The following is a 20903-nucleotide window of genomic DNA, read 5'->3' as shown; positions in this document are numbered from 1 at the left end:
CTGTTGCATTTCTCTAATGATGTGCTCCCAATACCTCACTTGCTTTGACAGTTTCTTAAGTATCTCCACCCCTCTCTTGCTTGTTCTCTGTACCCCTAATTGCAGTCATCCCTATCAGCAGATTCTTCTTTCCCCATTCCTGTATTGGCTTAGTTCTTAGAATACTGTATGCTACTTTATGAATGCAATATTCGGTATGGTTATTTTTATTCTCCTTAAGGATCTACATCCAAAATCAGTCTCTCCTTGTTTCTTGAGCTTCCTCTCTGTTTCATAATTATCCATTTTCACTTTGAATTATAGCCTTCTGCTTGTGTTATGTATAGGATCCATAAATGTGTACCTCTGAAATACTCTTTCAAATCAGGTAATCCCAAACTACATTTTTGTATTTGGAAGAATCAATTTATCCCATTTGACTTTTGCCCTCATTCCCTCTTAGCTAAAATCCTTCAACTCTTTATTAATAGCTATCCACAATCTTTCCTCTGGTTGATAAAAAAATGTCTGACCCATGTGTAAAACTCAAAGGACTAAAATCATTTTCACTGCTTGTCACTGCTTGTATCATGCTATCCATAAAACAGATTTTCAAGTTTCTCAGTTTTTGTATTATCATTTGATGTCTCTTTCACACATATCCCTAGCTCCCATAACCAAATCGTTTTTACCCCATACTCATAAGTACTTCATTTTATCATGTCTCCATAAAAATGAGTATTGCTGAACCAGTTTGTGAGTGAGTACATAGTTTACAGCTATTTCTTTATCTTCATCAATTGTGTATCATGAAAGGACTTGAAACTGTCTCATGTACTTGAATTTCTGAGTCCCCTATTTTCTTTGCCAATGCTTCTAAATTTAATGCAAATAATAAAGGAGAAAGAAGCACTCTTGTCTGGTTCCTCTGTTCAAATAGAATTTATCAGACAGGAACCCTCCCACTTCAGTTCATGCCTCCAGTCCCTCATAAATCCTCCTAATTAATCTTATTATTGTGTCAGGAAATGCAAATGCTTCCATTGCCCTACTCATAAAATGCCAACTTACTCTGTCAAATGCTTTCTCTGCATCAAGCCCACCAAACAATTGTATTTTCTTTCAATCTGCTGCCCTCTGGATTATTGTTCTAGTAATGTTGCCAAATGTTTTCCTCAAAACCTCATTGATCCATTTCTATCAATTTTGGCATCACCTTTGCCATTCTTTTAGCCATTATAGACATAAACACTTTATAATCATGGTTTATAACTGAAATGGGCCTATATAAAGCTGGATCTGATCGCCTGTACTATCTTTAGGTATTACAGCAACCACAGCTTTCTTCCAGGATGTTGGTACATCTCCTCCTTTTAAAACTGTTAAACATAGCATCCAGATCTTTATCACTTTCTTGCCTCCTAGCTTCCAAACGTCTACAGGAATACCATCTATTCCTGGAGACTTTCCTGTAGATTGGTTATATACCACCATTTTTATCTCACCATTTGTTATCTCATCTCCTCCTTTCCTGTTAATAATTGAGCCTCATAATATTCCTATTGATTCTTCACTAAAAGGATACAGGGTGTAGGTAACATGTCCTATATAGACTGCCACAGAGTCCTATCCCTGTATTCTGTCTTCTACAGACTGTTGAGGGGAAATATATGCCTGTCATACAAGGTATTGTTGAAACCCAGCCTGATGGACCTCCTGTATATCTACAAAACAAACAGCACCAGAATTAGCCATTCTAAAGACAGAAATCTAAATTGTGATATAAATAAGACCTGCTGGAGAGACAGGTATGCATCACAGGGACTACCTGTTCTCTGGAACAGGCTGCCCATCCACGTGAATCAGAGTTCCTCTCTAGCTTAATGTAAGTATAACTTGGAGAATTAGATGGGGAACAGGAAATTCATCCCTAGTTTTGACACCTATGTCTAATGGACATAGGCAGATGGAAAATGATCCATCTCCTAAGCCCCTGCTTGTAAATGCTTAATCTTCCATGTCCTTGACTATGCTTATCAGTGGTATTAGAACTTATCAGAGATTTGGGATGAATGGATAGGCTTAAAAAGGCCCTAGTGCTCATTATCCTAGTACACACCTATGAATCTAGGTGAGGTTGTGTACTGTATGTCTCTAATGCCAGAATCCCCTAAAGATGGTACAGAGTGAACAGAACATGACTCTAGATGGGTGTCCAGTCACCATATCTCAAATATGGCATCACAATGATACAAAGGAGTGTGCACTTGTACATGGACGCCATAAGGGCACTTATGGCCATGCAAGTGACTTGTCTCTTTACTGTTGAAAGGGAAAAGGCCTTAAATTTACCATCATTGATGGGATGCCAGTGAAGGCACAAACCATCACTGACATTGCCTGTATGACTGCCTCTCCCAACCAGTTCTAACCCTCACTGGGAATGCTGAGTACTGAATACTGGATGTGTATGGCTGATAAGGGAGGCTTGATTTTTTTGCAGGCATACTAGCAAAAAGGTAAATATAAAAGTAAAGGAAAGAAAATAGTAACTTGTTAAATATGACCATTCAAAAATATAAAATGTGAAAAGTTGAGTTGTAATGTATTATGGTGCCTTTCTTATAACAATGTGAAATACAGTGATACACTTCTAAGCTACAGGAATGCTATGAAAGTAGAGCTGCTGATGCATCATGAAAGAAAAAGTTTGTGTTTTGACCCATTACAGTGTTTTTGAAAGGTAAGAGTGTTGCTGCTAAAATTGTTTCTGTAAATAAAAGATGAGCTAAAAGATGGGATGATATAATCAGCAGTACCACTATACCAGGTAAAATATACTGATCTAGTTTACTAAAGATCTCAGAGCACCTTGTTCTTTGGGGTGGTGGGGGTGGAGCAGTGATATGGAGGATGATGAAGACAATGGGTCATATTCAATAAGGGCTGCACTAAGTGTACACTGTTCTAAGTGAACAGACAGCACAGACATAACTCACACCTTCTTCCTCCTAATTTTAGTTTTCCTACTGATTTTCTTGCAGCTTTAAATACTGACAGGGATTCATAAAGGTTACCACAGAGAGTAGACTACATGAAAATTTTGTGTAATCTTTCTGAGTGATTAGAAAACAGTAAAAATATGGTAGGGATGGTCTTGATTGAATACATATTGTGTACACTTACTGTAGGCGTTATTAAATGTGGCCCAATGTCAGTATTATTTCTATCCTGCAGTACTTCACTAGGATATAAGATGGTTTTACTTTTGATATAGCATGTTATTCAAAAGAAGTGGCATAATACAATTTAGGAAATGTCTGAACAAGTGTATGACATTGACTGTGCTGTATTTGAACATCAGAATAAAAAATAAGCCATGCAGGAATGGGTCGCCAAAGGGCTTGACTTTAATTCATTTTTAAATGACGGAGAAACAGTGATGTGATTGTTGGGGGGGGAGGGACTTTCCATTGTGAAAATGGGGACTGGAGAGAAACAACTACAAATGGTGATGGGTCCAATTCTATTTCATCATTTTCTGATGTGGTAATTTTGAAATTAAAATTTGTCTGGTTATTTTTGCAGCTGCCAATTGGCAGTATGGCATTAGGTAACTATGATGGAAGTGATAGAAAGAAAACCCAGATAATTTTAGATGATGTCTATTCAAATAAGTATGCATTTTGACTTTAATAGCTGCATAGTGTTAATTTGTTCATCATCATTATATAAAAGGGGGTGCTTGTGTAACATGGTTAAGACACACACACAGATGTATATATATATATATATATATATATATATATATATATATATGTGTGTGTGTGTGTGTGTGTGTGTGTGTATGTATCTGTATATATACACACACACATGGAAGAACCAATAAATTCAGCCTATTTCAGAAATCGTATTAGTGAGATGTTGAAATATTTCTACAGCACAAGTTATATGTTGAGAAAAGGAATATGGTTTTGGAAAATATAGCAAAGGACTAGAATATAGCAGCATAATATTTTCTTATCAATGCATATATTAGGCTGAGTGCAATGTACTGTGTATAGTTCTAAAGCACACAATTTGCAAATGAGAATGAAAAATTATAAAGTAGATGGGTATGTGGAAATATTATTAAATGTTTCCTATTTTAAGAGTGTCTTCAAAAAATAGAGTACTGACTTGCAATAAATAGATGCACTTCTTTGCAGAGTGATACAGACACAATAGAAGACCGAGGGTGAAAAGCATGAAATTTCTGCCTAGTGGAAGGTATTCACTTTCACTTAAATCTGAGAAAAGTATCATTGTCAATATTATTATTATTATTATTATTATTATTATTATTATTATTATTATTATTATTATCTATTTCCTCTGAGAAGCTTATGGATAGGTTATCTATGCTATCAGAATATAACTAGCAGTGAAAATGACAACTTATGTAATTTAAAACTAGAAGTGACAAACAGCTGAGGAGTCACAAACTGTACACCTAAGAGTGCCATTTAATTTGTCACTAATGTAAAATGCAGTTTAGCTTATGAGTTTATATTTCCTAAAGTGCAATAAAAACAAATAGTAGTATTTAATATGCAAGAAACACATTATAATACTTTTCCAAAAAATACTAACTCATCATAAATTACTTCTCTAAGATTTATAAGTTAACCTAATAATATCTACATAGACTGGGAAAGACCAGATCTTGAAGAGTAGATCAGTATAGCATCTTCACCAATATCTTCATAGTACTGATACATTTCTGGTTAGTTTACAGTCAGCAACAATGAATCAGTAAAGATTCAGTTACATTTGTGAACCACAATGAATTAGATTTACCATCTAAGAGGACAAAGTACTAGGCAGCTAATATGTCCTAATACAGTTTTGTTTTAGTGCTACCTCTGATTTTCTGCACAAAATTAAACAAGGGTATTAACCTAGCCCAGTGGTGCACAGGGATAATATACTGACTGCACCCTAACCAATTCATGTTTGAATAGCAGCATGGAACAGGAGGGCCAGGGCAAGGGAAGATGGACCTTGCTTCCTTGAAGAAAGAAAGAAGGAGGCAGCTTGGCTCAGTGTATTTTTGACAACTGTAAGAATACAGGTAATACCCTGCAGCATGAAATGGCTTGCATGCCAGGCTGCAAGTGATGTGCTTCTTGCTCAGAGGTTTCACATGGCCTGAAGGGCCCATGATTCTCCAAAGTCAGCTACAGGAAAGCTCACAAGATTGCCATGGGGAGGGGGGATAGAACACTCAACATGATCTGCAGAATGGGAGGGACAAATAGGTCAAATGGGTGTAGGGAGGGGATCTGTTTGGTCAGTTCAATTAACCTCCCCAAAACATTTATACTAGAGCATGTATTATAACAAAATGCACACACACACACACACACACACACACACACACACACACACACACACACACACACACACACACACACACACACACACTCACACATTTGTGCCTAAGTATGTATGTATGTATGTATATATATATATATATATATATATATATATATATTAGTTTATATGCAACTAGCTAAACATTTGTGTGTATGAGAAAGACAGACAGACAGAAGGTTGTGGGGAGTATGTGGCATCAATAGCTGTTTAAAGAAAAAAAATTAGTAGATTCGATCAGTCTTATGTTAATCTGTCCATCTCAAAATGAGCAGTCAGGTGGTACTAGCACGGAGTTACATATCTGCTGAGTTTCAGACAAATAATGTGTAACACACACTATTATGTCTTAGGAAACTGATCTTTGCAAAGCTGGGAAGAAATGGAAATGGACAGAGTACCAATCATGCATGTTGGCTATTTTGACTGTTTTTCTTAGAGGATCAAGATTTTAAATGAATGTCCTTAAGATAAGAATGGCAACAACTCTGACGTGTAGGTAGAAGTGAAAATAATATATTATTTCAGTTTTTTCTTAAGGTCTGCAAGGGAAGATGGACAAATAACTGCTGATGCTAATGCAAAAGACAGAAGTTAATGAAAAACACTTTGTGGATCAGAAATAATCAGGTTGCAAATTAAACAATGATTGTACTGATATGAACAGAGGTATTAACACTACATTCCATGTGTTGGTATGCTTTATCATCATTGACATAATTCTATAGTGACACCAAGAATAAGGAAACAAAACAAAATGAAATATAAATACTGACAACTCCAAGTATGAGATACAAAAACTATAATGATAATTACCTTAATAAGAGAAATAAGAGATTTCCTGGGGAAAGAGATATACCATGTTGATAAACCACAGAAAGGGGAGTTGAGTGAAAATTATGAACATGTTATGGTAATTACATTTTGGGGAGAAAGTAATAACATTAAGCAAATAATAATGAATAACTGGAAAGTTATTGAATATGATAATACTACAAATACATTGTTAAAACATCAGCCACTGTTTGTGTACAAAAGACATCCCAATCATACCTCTCAACTGTCCATACTTTTGCAGAATGTCCCAATTTTTGCCTCATATTTTTGCTCTTTTTCTCATAAAATTTGTGGCTTTCTGATAAATCACTGGAATGATCTGAGGATTGAAGTCACTAAATAATGACATACATTTGAGTTTCAGATTTCCAATCCTTCAGAAAATATATGTTAACACAAGTCCTGTTACTTTAGCAACTTTATACTTTTATAAGATCAATATTTAAAACCTGTCCCTATTTTCTGGGCTTTGTCCCCCCTGTTTTGTCAGGCTTTGTCCAGATTTCTTGCACTAAGAGGTTGAGAGGTATAATCCCAATATCAAGGAGATCCTTCCTTGAAATGGGGAGTGCTAAAAGGGACAGACATAAGGCTATTGAAACAGGTAGCAACATTAAGAGATGTGGGTCTTGTTGACATTGCAAATATATTCATGAAGGATATTCTTTGAAGCTAAGGTCCTATAATTTTCAATTTAAATTGGATTACATCTGTGATTGTAATAACAAAGGTGTTTTCTACATAGCAATCTGCAACTAGTGTCATGGTTACTATGTAGGTAAAACTGAACAAGCTATAAAGAACAAAATATATGAACATTACTGTGATATTAGTAACTTAAATGTTAATAACACTCTGAATAAGTATACATTAAATTGTACATACCACAAGAATTTTTATTTTTTAATTTTAGAACTGGTCCCCTTTAACCCTAGAGGGGGACCTTGGAAACACAGATTGGAATATAGTGAGTTATTATGGCAGATTAGATGGAACATTTTTATGTTTCCTGGTATTAATGATCCTGTTTCCTTAAGCAGTTAATTAAAGTTGCGTAGAAATAAGGTATACAATATAGTATATGTTTTCCCACATTTTTATTCATATTATACATGTATTTTTATGTTTCATTATTTAAGCTTAAGAAACGTGGACCAATGTCCATTTTCATTAGTATTTTTATTGTTCATTGACTGATTTGATGCTGAGGTTAATTGCCATCAATAAGTTTGATATGATAGGTAACTGTGAGTCACACGATTATATGATGAAAATATAAATTATCGTTTATTGTAATTAATGGAAGTTCTAATGAAGTCCTACTCAAAGTATGTACAAAAGCACTTAACTTCTGTTTTATTATTTATTAAACTAATTTCACTTTTGTCTCTTGTTCGAGTTTCCTGATCAGGACTTTGTGGGGCCTTGATTTGTGTCAGGTTCTCAAATAATGATTTAAGACTATGAGCTGCTGACATACTTCATTGTATAACCTGGGTTTGATATATTCAATATCCAGTTCGACTGAGGCAGTGTGCAAGTTTAAGATTTCTCATGATGTCAATAAGTCTAAGTTGTCCATGTTAACAAATATTCCTGCTATTGTATAATTACTAGCAGTGCCACAAACTGAATCCTTCTTTCACTTTATACATCTGCTGCTATCATACATATTGCTAACATGCTTAACTGTTGCCCATTAACCAGCAATTTAGAAGAGGCATAGCTATTATTAACCACTAAACAAAACTGTTGAATAGCTCAAGCTTTTTGTCTGGCTGACCCTACCAAAAGCAGTTCCTTGTTGGTTCCTGGATGAAATCTGAGCTAAATGTTATGTTTCCCATTCTGGTTAATTTACAGGATTGATTTTTATGACTCAGGGTCTGGGGCAGCCACAGTGGTGCAGCAGTTAGCGTTGCTGCCTCACAGCAAGAGGTTCTCTGGTTCGATCCTCAGCTGGGGTGCCTTCTGTGTGGCATCTGCATGTCTTCCATGTGGTCGCGTGGGTTTCCTCCAGGTGCTTCGGTTTTCTCCCACATCCCAAAGACATGCTGTAGGTGGGTTGGATACTCTAAATTGGTCCTAGGCATGAGTGTGTGCATGTGTGAGCCTTCTGTGGAAGGTTGGGTGCAGGGCCGGCAACTCAACACTGTAAAACTCCACTGCCAATCATGAGCGGACAGGTGATCCACTGTGGCGACCCCTAACTGGGAAAAGAAGACGTTTTTATGACTCAGGGTCTATTTTCAATTACCTTTTTTGGTGGCATAAAGGTATAGGCTTCAACAAGCAGCACACAGTAAGAAGAGAAAGATCATACAGGGCTTCATAGATGTACAATCCACAATATACTGCTATGACAGAGAAGACAAAAACTTTTAGGATGGATATGCAAACCATCTGATATGCAGAAGTAAAATTACTTCAGTTGAAAATGTGTAGCCCAGCAACACTACCAGTGTACAGGTTCAGTTACTGTGTTGAAGCCAAAAATAGGTATAATAAGAGACACATACAGTTGCCTACAGCACAGTGTTGTCTAATTTAAATGTCAGGACTGAAAGTAACCATCACATTACATTGACTATCAGTTTGTTTACTATGTGCCTGGATGAATCTTATTAAAAATGGGAGACCTCATTAAATCACAGGTAGACAAATTCATTTTGTGAACTTTCTCAGGCAATTTGTAGGCCATGTTTTACACTATAAGAAAAACAATGCTGCTTTGGGGACTCTCAAACTTAGCTAGTGGACTTCCCTGGTGAAGAGGACCAAAATTAGACTAATTTAGGATTATTCATTACAGCTTTATCACTACAAAAGTAGCATAACTGCATGGATTTAGAGTTACAATATAAAGGTGTCAGAGGAACTACATGCCATCCTATTGCCATTATGGCATTGTGGTAATGTAAGGAATTGGTATTCAGTAATAGTTTGTAATGTCCCATAAGTGGGACACATGCCATGTGTCCCGCACATTGTCTCAAAAGTAGCACATAAAAGATCATGCCTTTGTTTCTCCAACTATAAAGCCATACTTTCAATTTTGAACCACTACAGCAGAAAGCATAGCTATGATGGCTCAGTAATATCTGAGAGAGAACCAGTTATAACTCCTAAGGCAGCTGATAGAATCTTATATTTTATGGCTCACAAACTCCTAACATCACCCACTGCCTTAAACATATTGACGTGAAGGTGTATGAAGTAACACAAAGGACGACTATGTAGATCAGAGTGTAAAGATTGTTTGCTTGTATCTTTAAGAAGCATGCAAGGCTGTACGTGCATGTATATGACCAGCACACGTGCACAACCTTAGTGCCATTTTGAAAGACCAGCTAGGGAGTGAGCATGCATGATCATAGTTACTAATTGTATATAAGTTACTCAAGTCACAGTCTATAGTCAACAATAGTAATGTGATTGCATATAATAAAGCTTCTTGAACAGAACCCACAAAGATTTGTTTATTTCTGTCCTAACATGAAAGCGACATGGTGTCAGAACCGGGATGAAAGAGAGAAGGATATTCCAAGCCATGAGATGTAAAGACGTCAGTGAAGGTAAAATCGAGAGAAAAGAGGCCAAGTATAGCAAGAAAGAATCAAAGGTAATTAGAAATAAAATTAATTATTTACTGAATGTGAAAGACAATAAAGGGGCATTACAAGGGCACAGACTGCATTATCAGGCAACCGAAAAGTACGAAACATTTATAAACTAAAGAGAATGTTTAAGATAAAAGTATTTGATGAAATGATTAACTGTAAAGCAAAGCAAGTATGTTTAAAGCAGAAAATGAGTATGTTTAAAGCAAAACAAGTATGTTTGAGGCAAAATTGGGCATGTTTAGAGTAAAATGAACACAGGAAAAGTACGTTGGGCATGAAAAGGGCTTAAATGAGCAAAATGATTTCAATAAGAAAAGAAAAGGGCACATTAAGCGAAATAAAGCAAGGCAACTGCATATATTTGGGCAAAGTGCTGTGTTTGGTCAAAACTATGACTTTGTATAGTATCAAGGGCGTAACTAAAGTTATTCAAAGTATCTCAGAGTGTGCAAAAGAGCTTACAGTGCATGCTTATTACTGTGCATGTATTTCAAAGAGTTCATTGTGTGAAAAGCGCAACTGGCTCATGCAATGCAAAGTATAGCTATTTCAAAAAAGTTCTTCGGCTGGGTGTGTCTATTCCCAAAGTGCCACCATTACATAGTGCTACTTGTACTGTAAAGAGTTGCCTAGCAAGGTACCACCATTTTGGGGACATTTCAGTGTGCTGTGTGCACTTACTTCAAAAGTTATTAAGTTTTGGTCAACAGATGTTCAATTTATTCTCATTGTGCAGTTGCTTGACATGTTTCTTACACTGGTAAGAGGTGTTTTCTTGCAAAAGACAACATTATAAGAGTATTACAGTACTCATGAGTAATTCAGTCGCACTGTAAAGTTCTCAAATGTTTTGTAAAGTGACAACTTTAACAAATGAAGGTAAATGACTTTAGCATTTCTGCCTTTACTGAAAAAATGCACAAGTGATGATAAATTACTTTAGTATTTCTACCTTTACCAATAATATTCTAAAAACATCAAAAATACTGAAAAGTTATTTTGCAAAGTTCAGTTAAGTATCAAAAAATTATTTTGCAAGGTTCAGTAAAGTATCAAAAGCCCAAGAAGTTTATTTTGAAAAGTCCAGTTATTTGAAAGTACTACAAATTCGTTCATTCACATAATTCCAATAAGTGTGAAGAGAATATAAGTTCAGAGCATGAAGGCATTGGGCAAGTTCTGTTTATGCCAGAGACTTCTGCATATGTGTATGTGTGTATATTCATGCTTATTTGTGTTTGATCAGAATATTGTAGAGAACTGGAGAATATTTGAGTAAGAGTATGATATTTTCATACAAGCAGCTTATGCAGATAGAGATACATGCACCAAGGCATTCATTTTGCTAAACCTAGCAGGGTCAGAGGCCACAGAAAGAGAACATTCAATTGTGTATGCACGAGCAGTGTATAAAGGAGAAGGTGCGGACCACCATATTGCTGTACAAGCTGAATCAAGGGAAGACCCAAATGTTTGAAGCACAAGTTTAGAAAAATGTGCAAACCCCAGACGAATGTTATGTTAGAAAAGCATTTGTTTTACACAAGAGATCAGAAACAAGGGGAATCATCTGCAGCTTATATAGCTGACTTGAGAAACAGAGCTAAGATGTGTCAGTTTGGTGATCTAAAAGATGAGCTGATAAAGGACAGATTTGTATGTGGTATTAATAGTGTTGCTGTGAGAAAGATTTTACTTTGTGATAGTGATTTAACGTTGAGCAAAGCCATAGAGATCTGTCAAATCCATGAGGTGACAGAAAAACATGCAAGTATGCTTGCAAGTGACAAAAGCATGGATTCAGTTGGCACCAGAGCACATGTAGACAGTATGCAACATGTGACAAACAAGAGAAGGCCTAAGCACATTGCAGCTACAAGATTTCCAAAGAAGCCACAAGGTTTTCTAGAAAGTTCCAGGAAAAGTGTAAGCTCCAACGCCAGCTCAGTGCAACACAAACATGAATCAGCAAAACCTAAATTTAGCTTTATTATTAACTGTTGCAACTGTGGTGCGAATCATGAGTCTAAAAGAGAGAAGTGCTTACCATTTGGACAGCAATTTCACAAGTGTAAAACATGGAACCATTTCCAAAAATTTTGTAAGCCAAGTAAGCCTCATACAGTTGTAAAGAAAGGTCGCACAAAAAAACAAGTTGATCAGGTAGAGCTAAAACAGTCAGCTTTCCATGTAGATGGTGTATCAGTGCTTGGTGAAAGAGTTGCTGCAGCAAACTTATTGACAAGAAGCAAAGTATTTTGTACAGTCTGGATTAATGGTAAATCCACAGAGCTCAAAGTAGACACTGGGTCAAAGTGTTATGTTATATCAGCAGACACATTTGCAAAAGTGAGAACTAACAAACAACTCAATGTAACCAGTAGTAAGAGACTTGTTGTTTATGGAGGTGAAGAAACTCAGATCGAAAGTTCAGTGATACTTTCATGTTATTTGGCTGAGAATTGTTACAACATGTAATTTTATGTAGTCCGTAGGCCAGTGTATTCTTTATTGGGTCACAAAGGTAGTTTAAGAATGAATCTGCTTTTGCTAAAGAAGTTAATCATGTAAGTGCAGTTCCGAGTTCCAATTTCTCTGAAGCCATTTTCTCAGAGTATGCTGATGTTTTCAATGACAAATTGAGCAAGCTTCCAGTTGTATAATACATAAAGTTAGACCCAGAGATCACTCCAGGAGTTGGACCAGCAAGAAGATTTCCGATAACTATGCAAGATAAAGTAAAAGCTCAGTTGGATAAAATAGTGCAGTAAGGTGTGATTTGTCCAGTCACAGAACCAACTGAATGGGTATCATCCATGATAGCTATTCACAGAAAGGCTCAGATGAAATCAGAATATGCATTAACTCAAGAGATTTGAAGAAAGCATTAAAAAGACCTTATCATAAAATGCGCACATTTGAAGAAGTTGCAGCTCTAATACCAAATGCCACTGTATTTTCTGTTTTGGATGCAAAGAGTTCATTTTGGCAAGTGATGCTAGATCGCAAATCCTCATTTATAACTACTTTTGGTACTCCATTTGGCAGATACAGATTCCTAAGGATGCCATATGGAATAAATTCTGCAACTGAAGTTTTTTAGCAGGCAATGGAACTAATTTTTCAGGCTATCCTTGTGCCATAATAGGGGTCTATATTAGAAGACCGAATGTTTAGATGATCAAACACCTAAACATCAATCTTCTAATATCGAACCACACAATGTCGAACTGCCCAGGGGAAACATGTCCCTCGGCCACAACACAAAAAACATTACATCTAAATTAAGTGGGGGGCTTTGCCCCCACACTCCCATAACTAAATATAACAACTCTGAGATTGCTCAACAGTAGGGAAATAGCAAACTCAGGTGAACGGCCCAGGGAAATCTTTCCCTGCGTTAAATCGGCCATTCACTGTATTTTGCTTTCAATATTAGAAGATCGATGTTTAGGTGTTCGATCACCTAAACGGTCAGTCTTCTAATATAGACTCCCATAATAGTACACAATCTGTAGGTTGGAGGCAATTCTGAAGCACAGCATGACAGAAAGCACAAGAAAGTTCTGGACAGAGCATGTGAAGTGAAACTCAATCCTCTGAAGTGCAAATTCAGACTTCAAGAAGTTATGTATGTAGGACATTTGTTTACAAGTACAGGCTTGACACCTGACCTGACCAAGCAAGCAGCTGTTCTAGAGATGTCAGCACCAGACAATGTACAAAGTTTACCTCATTTTCTGGGCATGGTCAACTATTTAGGCAAATTTATACCAGACTTCAGTGCGTTAAAAGCATATTTAAGAGAGCTAACACCCCAAAATGTGTATGGTCATGGTTGGAACATCATCAGAAGGCATTTGAAGACTTTAAGCAGAAAATTGCCATCCCTCCCACATTAGGATACTATGATGTAAACAAACCAGTTATTCTTTCCTTTGATGCTTCAAAATTTGGCCTAGGCACAGTCATACCTAAAAAGGACAAACAGTAGCCTATGCATCTAGAACACTAACCCAAACTGAGATGCAATATGCTCAAATGATAAAAATCTTTTGGCTATAGTATTGGCATGCTCCAAGTTTCATGATTATATTTATGGTACAGCTATTCAAATTGAAACTGATCATCAATCTCTAGTTACTATTCTAAAGAAGCCAATGCATTCTGCTCCAGAGAGATTACAAAGAATGATGCTCAAGCTGCAAAAGTACAATTTCAAAATGGCCTAACTAAAGGCAAATTGCTCTATCTGGTGGATACCTTATCCAGATTGCCTAGAAGTACAAAAGAACAGCTTGATGCAGAGACTTTTGACTTTGATGTGATGTCACTGTGTCATTTTTTTCTACCAGTAGACTTGATGAGTTAATAGGTCATACTCAGACTGATCCAATTTCATAGAAGCTCAATAATAATATTAATGTCGGATGGCTGTCAAAGCAATCTAGTGCATCACCTGAGATGCAAACATGTTTTCCTTACAAGATGAACTGATGATGGGAGATGGCATTGTTTTCAAAGGTACTAAAATTGTTGTTCCTGCTCCTTACAACAAGAATATATTCAAATTTTGCATCATGGTCTCCCAGGATCCACATCCACTGAGAGAAGAGCCAGAGAATTGGTATTTTGGCCTTCATTTTCAAAAGACATTGATAGAGTTTTTTCTTCTTGTTCAGTATGCAATAGTACTAGACTGCATTTACAAAGAGAACCGCTTCAGCTAAATCTGACCCCTGAACTACCTTGGTCTACTGTAACAACTGATATCTTTGAGTGTAACAATCAACACTACTTAGTTTTGGTAGACTCTTATTCAAATTAGTTTGAGAATGATCTACTACCAAACTTATCCTCAACTATTGTTATTACTAAGTTAAAACATCATTTCTCAGTTCATGGTAGTCCACACAAACTATTTTTCTGACAATAGCACTCAATTCACAAGCCAGTTGTTTCAGAAATTTGCAAAAGAATGGGACTTTGTGCATATCACTAGTAGTCCTGAATATCCTCAATCAAATGGTCTAGTTGAATGAGCAGTACAGAGTTCAAAGCAGCTACTTGAAAGGTCAAAGGTTGACAATACAAATGTATTCTTGAATTTACTTAATCTCAGAAACATACTTTGTGATGATATTCTCGGCTCACCTGCTCAAAGACTACTTTCCAGGCAAACTAGAACTACGCTAATTATTTCCCCAAGTTTATTGCGGCCTAAACCCAAGAATAATAAAACCCTCAAGGCTCAATTGTTTAAGAAGCATAACAACCAAAAATCTATTAATGACAGATCGAGCAGATTACTCCATCCAGTGAGGGAAGGAAAGACAGTACGAATCCAGGCAACAAAAGGTTTTGATCGAACAAGACAGATTGCAAGTATCTGTGCAGAGCAGAGATCTTACTTGGTAAATTCTGAAAGAGTTGGGTATAGAAGGAATCACAAACATCTTCCTGTACCAGAACCATCATCATCATTGCAATCACAACTTTGTATCTGTGATGCAAACTCTAAATCAAAGAATGAGTCAGACACTATTTCGAGACCAGAGTGTGTTCAAAAGTCTGATTCTGTTCCAGGAAGTAATTCGAACATAACACAGGTCAACCATTTTACAGAAACTGTCCCAGTTGCTAAATCTAATTTCCAGCTTTATGCTACATGATATGGATGAGTTTCTAAACCAAGTGTGAAATACATAGCAACATGGACATGATTGTACATACCTATATGTTTAACATTGTATAATGCATATCTACAGATTGCCTGTGATTTCTGCATGCCAAACAGTCTCATAACAATTGTATCGTCTATTTCTCAAAGAGGGAGGCTGTAAATCAGAGTGTAAAGTGTGTGTGCTTGTATCTTTAAGAAGCATGCAAGGCTGTATGTGCACTTATATAACCCGCACATGTGCACAACCTTAGTGCCATTTTGAAAGAGCAGCTTGGGAGTGAGCATGCATTATCATAGTCACTAACTGTATATAAGTTGCTGAAGTTACAGTCTATAGTCAACAATAGTAATGTTTTTGTAAAGCTGCTTGAACAGAGCCCACAAAGATTTGTTTATTTGTGTCCTAACACAAAAGCGACACACTATAAGTTAAGTTTCAATGATTCTGCAGTAGTGTCATTTGTGACCTTTGTTTCTTTTAATTACAGATGTTTGAGAAATAAAACTTGGTAATGGGAATAGTCAAGAGGTCAGTGAAAAGGTCAGACAGCAAAACTTAAGAAAACGTCTGCTTGAAACAGATTGTTGGGATGAAATGGCAGGGCATTGAGGGGGTAGAGTGTGTCCTGCTCCAAAATCCTGACATAGGATGATTCATAAATGTTTTTTCTTTGTTAATCAAGGTGGCCTTTCAGGTTTTATTTACATAACATCCAAACAAGAAGATGCACTTATGTTGATGCTCAAGTTGCCTGGAAGATGATAAGATCAATGCTGGACTGACAGTACAGAAGTGTTTTTATAGTTGTGTTTGTATACATGCTAATGAGGCATTGGAAATGTCAGTCTATCCCTGCAGCTTTAGTAGTCATATAATGCATATTCACAGCATTTGCAATGACATTACTGCTTAATTATGTTATGCCAAGTGGCACATTTTTTCTACAGGAGCAATGAGCACATAGGTGAAATATTCTAGATTGTTGGTATTCATTTCTACTAATACATTTTTATGCATCTCATCTATGCTCCCCACTATGATTCCCAGGTTTGTGCATTGCAATGGATGGTGTTTTTGATTATTAACATTCCTGGACTCCTACTTGACTATAGCAGTGTATGTTAACACCTTATTGTGCTCGGGTCCATTTACAGATTGGAAAAGCTTTCAATATGTGATCTGGAACATGTATCAGTATTAAGTAATTACAGGAAATATTTATAAATCCCCTCCTTTATTTCAAAGATGAAAAGTGTGTAATAGAGTTCATGAAGTCTCTTAGTTTACTTCTATTCTCATTGTACATGAAGGAACAATGCTAATACATCTGTGAATCATTGAGAAGACACTGTTTGAGGTCTTCAATGGCTACGAGAACAGCTTCAAGTGGTAACCTCAATTCACAACAAAACACAAGCTACAAGTTCCTCATGCCATAATGGACTTTTAAAAGCTTATATGCAGGTTTGCTACTGAATATTGAAATCTTGTTAGATGAGAGATTCTAGGCACATTATCTGGCTCCAGCAATACCTCCAGATCTCTGGATGACCTGGGAAATTCCTTCACTTATGAAAATTTAATTGCAGCTTCAATCCCTCTTTGATTAGTCAGTGATGACTGCATGGCTGTACTCTTGTCAAACAACAGGTCGAGGCCAAGTCTCTTTTGCACAGTCTCACTAAAGCCATGAGTTTCTGTGTTGTATTCCATTGTCAGTGACTGATACCATTACTCACCTGTTGTGCTACAGGATGGGGATAAAGGCATGGTTTTCTGCTTAAACTGAGTATATGTGGGCTTTTTATTTCTTTAATTATGTTATTTTACATTTGTTTACTGGAAACAAACAAAAAACAAAAAAGGACAGCTTGCTGTAAAATCCAAACCAGTTTATTGTTAGCGCTTTCGTACAAGCCCAGTGCTTGAACTTCTTCATACAAACCACTATCCCAAGAAACAGTACTTATATACAATTCTAAATTAAGTTAATTACCTATTAATTAATGTCAATTATTTAAAAAAATTACACTATTTTGTAAATGCCTAAAAATTATATATTCAAAAGTCCTTTACCTAAAAAACGTTAACAAAATAAATTTAAATACATGTATTTACTAGAAATATAAAAAAAATTCTTTATGTATATATATATATATATATATATATATATATATATATATATATATATATACATTACAAAAACTATTAAAACTGGCCATAAATATTCAAACTAAATTCATATATATAAAAAATGTTAAATTGACTTCACCTATCTAAAGCTTTCAATTTAAGAATACATTTAATTGAGCTATACTCATTAAGACCTGGAAACATATATGCATTTGTCTTAATTTGCCATATAAGCTCTTTTTCTTCCAATTTTAATTGCCAAGGGCCTCCCCTGATATCCTTACCAATGCATTCAACTATAGCCTACTTAAATTTATGTAATGGGTATTCCAATACATGTCTTGCCAATGCATTAGTAGTGGTCCCCTTACTAATATGGTACTGGTGTTCATATATCCTTTGTTTAAAGGCTCTTTCTGTTTTATCAGTGTAATAACTTGGACACAGCTGGCATAATGCAACATACACCATGCCAGCTGTGTCACAGTTGAACTTCCCATTAATATAGTATTCTATGTCTTTTAAGGCGAACCTACTACCTGTCATAATGTGCTGGCATTGTTGGCACCTGCCACATTTGTTCATAAACCAATTAGTCCAAATCCTACTGGTTTTCTTTTCCAGTAAAGCTTTAAGATTAGGCCCCTTCCTATAAACCACATGTGGACTATCCCCTACTTTTTTCCTAATATTGGAATCTTCCAATAAGAATGCCCAATTTTTATTCAAAATATGTCTTATTTCACTGGCATCAATGGAAAAAGTGGTTATATAACACATTTTAACTTCTTGATGTGAAAAACTAGTATGTTCCTCTACCACAGGTCCATGTCCTTATTCTAAGTAACCTTTATATGCAAAATGGGTTTAAAATGCCCATTATTCCTTTTAACTACTACTTCTTCAAATATTTGTTCAAAAAGGGCTTTAGGATACCCTCTCTTGTTAAACATGTTCCTCAAATTATTACATTCTAGCAACAAATATTCATCTAATGAGATGCTCTTACCAGTTGGCCTTTTACCGCCGCTGGTGGCAAGAATGATTACTGCTAAAATGCATTAGAATAAGTGAGTTTCCTAAGAATGGTTGCCTTATACCTTTTATGCAATCTATCCTTAGTTATTTTTACATCCAAAAAATTGATAGAATCATATTCAAACTGAAAGGTGAACCTCAAAAACTGTGTTAACTCTGAGATTGCTGCAATAAAGGCAACAACTGCTGAATCTTTCGTCCCCCTCCATATAAAGAACATGTCGTCCTGGTATCTAGTATACCAAACCACGTTCTCTTTAAATATAGTGTTGTTAAAGAGGTACTGTCTTTCCCAGAAAGCCATTACACAATTAGCAAAGTAGCCCCCCACTAGGGGACCCCATAGCTACACGTGTTTTTTGTAGATAAAGTTGTTTATTAAACAACATAAAATTATTGGACAACACTAAATCAAGCTGTGTCTCAATCATATTAATTTCTCCATGTTCAATGCCGTGAAGAATAACCAATTCCCTAACCCATTCCAAACTTGTCTCTTGGGGGATGACAGTATAAAGATCTATTATATCTACTGTCAAAAAATGTAATTCATTATTAAATTCCAGATAGTTAATAATTTCCATAAAAACTCCACAAATCTCTACAAATTTGAGATTCATTATTAATGACGACCTTTAGTTTGCTATCTACCAATTTTGCACACGCATACGTAATCGATCTCCTTCCATTTACAATTGCTCTAAAAGGTGGATTTCTCATACTTTTTTGTATTTTAGGAGATCCAAACAACACTAGTGTTAAAGGTGCTGGCATAGATAGGTAAAGATGTACATCAATATCAATGCTATTTTCCAAAAAAGGTCGTTTAATACATCTTTCACTTTTTTATATGCTATATTAACTTTGTTTCAACTGATGTTAGCATACCTATCACATTGTAACATCATAGACATTCTATTAATATACTCGTCCTCATCCATGAATATGAGTCCACCGCCCTTATCGGGCTTCATTATTCTTACTTTGCATGCTTTCAACAGCTCTATAAATCCAAGTTCCTCATCTGACATGTCAGAATTGTATGTATGCCTCCTGTTAAGAGCTGTTCTTATATCCATCTTGCATATGCGCTCAAAAGTTAAAAGAGTTTCTTGTACCGGCGAGGTTAAAAGTACTAGAAATTCTCAAATGATTGTGCAAGGTAGTATTATTGCCCAATAACACTTCTAAATTAATTTTTCGGATAAATAATTTTAAATCAATAACAGTCCTAGCCAAATTGCCTCTACGGTCTGGAATCAATGTTAGCCCATTTGCAAGTGCATCAACCATGTCTTTGGTAATGCGCACAGAAGAAAAGTTGTATACTTTAAAATCTCCTGTAGAGCTGATGATAATTTCAGAATTATTATTGTTTACCTCTACCTCCAGTTCTGATTCTTGTTTTTCCATTTCTGACTCCTGTTCTTCTGTGGCAGGTGCTGGTTCCTTTGGTTCCTGCCCACTTGAATATCCTGACAGGAACTGACTTCCCCATTGTAAAATCCATTCTGCATATGTTGATTACTGCGGATCCTTTTACTACGCCTTGGAAGGGGTGCCTGATTATGTTCGCCCTCATAGCTCTGGCCAAAAACGTCTTCCTGTGGGCGTTCCCCATCATTGGTTGCTACGGCAACATTTGCATTTACTTGTGGATCCATTTTTGCTAAGTTATTATTAGGAACTGGATAAGCCATTCCATTAGAATATTCTGTAGTATCCCTCATGATTTTCTTCTTTTTGATTTCAACAGATCTGTTAATAATGTAATATATACTGGTAAATATATGAACAGTCATATTTGTACCTTTGGAAATCACTGTCATTACTTATTTCATGTTCCAGTGCTTCCAACTCATTCTGCAGTATTTCAGCTTGTGCAGAGTAGTTTTTAATCAACATATCCAGTAACTCAAACTTTTACTTATCGAAGAAGCTAAGCAGTTCTCCATGAAAGGCCGATTTATAAATTAACCCAACAGGATAGCGCCATTGCCACAACCCCTCGGGTACAATCTTCTTAAGCAGACATTCCTGAAAATAAGCAATTTCCAATTGCAATTTACAGCATTTTAGTAGTTTTTGATCAAATAGTTTGAGTTTTGCTGTAATGGGCATTAAAATATTATCATCCATGTTGTTATTATGTAAGATAGTTCCTCCTGAGCCAAATAAATGTGGAACTCTCAAA

This window comes from Protopterus annectens, chromosome 8.part1, assembly GCF_019279795.1.
Source record: "Protopterus annectens isolate FY-2018-M chromosome 8.part1, PAN1.0, whole genome shotgun sequence".
NCBI classification, from domain to species: Eukaryota; Metazoa; Chordata; order Ceratodontiformes; family Protopteridae; genus Protopterus; species Protopterus annectens.
The sequence above is the reverse complement of the archived record's forward strand: the minus strand, read 5'-3'. Positions refer to the sequence as shown.